Genomic DNA, 3,781 nt, shown 5'->3' with positions numbered 1-3,781 from the left:
GAAGAACTCAGAAGAGTAAGAAATGAATACAAGCTATTCAAGAATGTTATTGTATTGGAGCAAAACCGGTTAATAAAATGCCTTGAAAATTTTGAGAAATGTATCTTAGAGTTGAAGTATCAACAAGGAGACAACAAGGAGTATTAGTGCAGTGATATAGCCTCTGAGCTAGAAGTCAAAGACAAATAATATCAATAGCTACTTGGAGAAATGGAGGTTCTCCAAAATAACCTTGAGAAATATCAAGATGAGATCAAGGTAAGAATCTGGTTTGATGGCAACAGTGATGCCTTGGACAAGATGTTGAAGAAGTAAAAGCATTCCATGGATACTAGAGGATTAATAAGTGGTGTCAGTGAATGCTTCACCAGCAAGAATTTCCCCTACAATGACATTTTGTTTGTCTCCTCAAATGGAGAAAACAAGGTAAAAAACTTCACAATTAGAAATGCTCCCAGGAAGAAGGTTGACCTAACCAAAACTGGTGAAGACTTTTAGATAAGAATGAAGACCGGTACTAGAAGGAGGAACAATGCAGATCCCAAAGGAAAAGGAAAGATGGGAGAAGACAACTTCATTGGAAGCAGGAACATTAGAAGTCAGCAAAGAAGACCTCCTACCAGTAGAGGACAAAAGAATGCTACCACCCATAGGACAAATAAATTGTGGGAGAGGAAGAGATCAGATGGAAGAGCTACACAAAATGGACAACCTAGGATCCATCCCCGAAGAAGCAGAAATGGAGATGCTAAACCAGTAAGATCTCCTCATGCATGGCAGAATAAATTTGTAAGTCAGATGTCATCCTTCTTTGGTTATTTCTTTGCATGTAATGGTCATGGCCATATGGTAGAATAATGTAGAAAGAGATCTAGAAGGAATAATCTAGGATCTCATACATATCATGCATATGAGAAAAATTTATCCAAGAGTAGATACATGCATATCCCCTCTCTTGGTTATGCAAATAATGTTTGTTATAACTACAATGGAATTGGCCATAGAGAGTTTGAATGCAGGAAGAGGAACTTACAATCACATGGAAGCCGGTATAGCAACTATGCTCAACTTAGAAATGGATCTAGAGAAAATGGAAGTCAGAGACCTGCATGGAACCAAAGGAGAAATGTCCCTGTAGGATCAAGAAGTGCACCAGTTTTGGTTGCCAATCATACCAACATAACCAGAAGAAAATGGTCAAACTGGTATGATAAGAGATTCCCCAATCATGAAGCTGGGATGGATGTTGCATGCTAATATAACACTACTTCTAGTTGTGATGCAGAGTCTAGAACCTATCAGCAAAAGAAGGTAGGACTTGCTCCCAAGTCTAAAAATGGGAAGAAGAATGAGACAAAGTAGGTATTGATGAAGAATAAAGAGGATGCAACCATGGACTGACAATGTGCTTTCAATGCACATGTGATATCTCCTAAGGCCTAAAGGAGATGCAATACCTTAGGGGGATTAGAACACTAAATTTATCATTCTCCCCCTCAATGAAGAAGGACACATGGAAGAACATGTTGATGTCGGTATGAAGGAAGAAAATGAGAAGATAAGTGTGTGTAGTGGTTGCCTTGGCTACACACCTACATATCAGAGTTGGTTCACTACTACATGTGTCAATGGATGGAGATTAATAATTGAAATCACATACATAGTCACACAAAATGTCAGGAGTCATAGGAAGGTGCTCCGGTAGTGATCATGGACTAGTACAGGAAACAATATGTGTAGGATGTTACTGACATGAATGCTAAACAGGTACTTGCAGGTTATATAAGACAATGAGGTTGGAGATCATTGCATTAGCCCTGACAACATGGAATGGGAAGGTATGTCTCAGGTGGTGTTGATGAATACCTGAATGACATATGATGGCCTAGTTGTTGATTATGCATGCATGCATATCTTTGGGGCTAACCAGTTTGTTTCATGGCATGATGATGACATTGTATGGTATTGTGTGCATCCAAGCTGATGTCATAGGCTATGGTGGATATAATAGAACTAAACAATAATCAGATGATCACATACGCACAACTCAACTGGTATATGGACTTGATTGGAGTCTCAGTATTGGATTTGACCAACATTGTGGACCTAAGATGTAGGAGAGTTCAAGTGCTTGTGAAGCAGAGCCGACATGTTTGAACTCATGAGGTACTGACTGCCTAAACTGCATAAGATGGAAATGGTTGTAGGAATACCCAGGATAATTTCATGGTAGGTTTCACTTGGCTAGTTGTATTCATAGTACAATCACACTTTATTCTAAAGAAATTTGGGATCAAATGGGAGGTAATGCAGTCTGGCTAGTAGGTAAGTAGTATTCACTGACACATCCTTCTACAAATTGAGAGCCTTAACAATTTCTATCAGATTTGCATGCTCAATTGGTGTTAATTGATGTTTGAAGTCCTCCATATCAAGAGCTATAACTTGAGAAATTATACCAATTAGTATCAAAAGAGGAGATGCATCCGGTAAAGAGAAAAAGGTGAGAAAGAATTATGTCAATGCCAAGTAGATACAAGGAGGAGTGAAAACCCTGACAGTACCCTTTGCCATTATTGTCAAAGGGGGAGAAAGATTTTGTAGTATACCACATACTACATGTGTGGGAATCCATTGATTATACAAAGGGGAAGAGTAGGATCACACAAAAGGGGAGAGATTATGTAGTATGGCGGATACTACATGTGTTGACATCAATGCCAAAGGGGGAGATTATTGGCATTGAGTTGTCATTGATGTCAAATAGTATAGAAGGGCTACTAGTATAGGAGATGTATGGGTAACACTGTCATGGATGCACAAAGGATGAGATATCTTTGATATCACCCTATATTGCAGAGCACCGGTAAGCTAAGGGAGAGAATGTCATTTAGTAGAATGACCTTTGGAGTCACTGGTATAAAATTTAATGTTTGACTAGTGTGGAAGAGATGGATAGGTTACCTGTATATTCTGACACTGGAAAGGGGAATATGCCAACTTGTAAGTGATGCATTGACATGGAGAAGATAAATCAACCAAATGAGTGGTTGTCAACCAACAAGCATATGACCAGTGTACAAGAAGGATGAGCAAGCTACTTGAGCTATTGTTTGCAATGAAGAGGTGAAATGCTACCTAAATCACATCAACACTGGAGGAGAAGGATGTACAGGTTGTTAGTATTAACTAGTGACTGAGAGGGAGGGTGAATCAATCACAACAGTCTATTTATAATTCAAACATTCAAACTGATCGGTCTGCAACTATCCTTCCAAATTAACTTAAAAATTGCATAAATCATGAAAGTAGAGAACATCAAATAAAAGAGATTTACATGAACACATAAGTATCACATAACACTAGCAATTATATGTGGAAACCCTCAGTTAGAGGGAGAAAACAATAGTGGCCATAACCCACAATCTCTTTTACTGTAGTGAAAAAGAGTACCATGTTAAGAGCTTACAATTAGTTCTTTCTAAGAATATCACCCTGTTTGAAGTGATTGGTATCCAGTTAAGAATACCTTAGAACCTGTTAAAGTTCACCTTACTAGAGTATTTTACAAATTCATATTAAAGTGACTCTGTTAAGAGAATTTACATAAATAACCAGTTAAGGTTCACCTTGTTAAAGGATTTACAATGTTACAGTTGTTAGAAGGAAATAAAGATGATTGATTTGTCTGATGACACTACCTATGTCTCATAGATCCACTTTGCATACTCTATTCTTCTTATCGGTGTTAGCTTCACCAATTCATACCTCTGTCTAATGC

Source organism: Cryptomeria japonica, chromosome 11 (assembly GCF_030272615.1).
Source record: "Cryptomeria japonica chromosome 11, Sugi_1.0, whole genome shotgun sequence".
NCBI lineage: Eukaryota > Viridiplantae > Streptophyta > Pinopsida > Cupressales > Cupressaceae > Cryptomeria > Cryptomeria japonica.
This window is presented reverse-complemented; position numbering follows the sequence as displayed.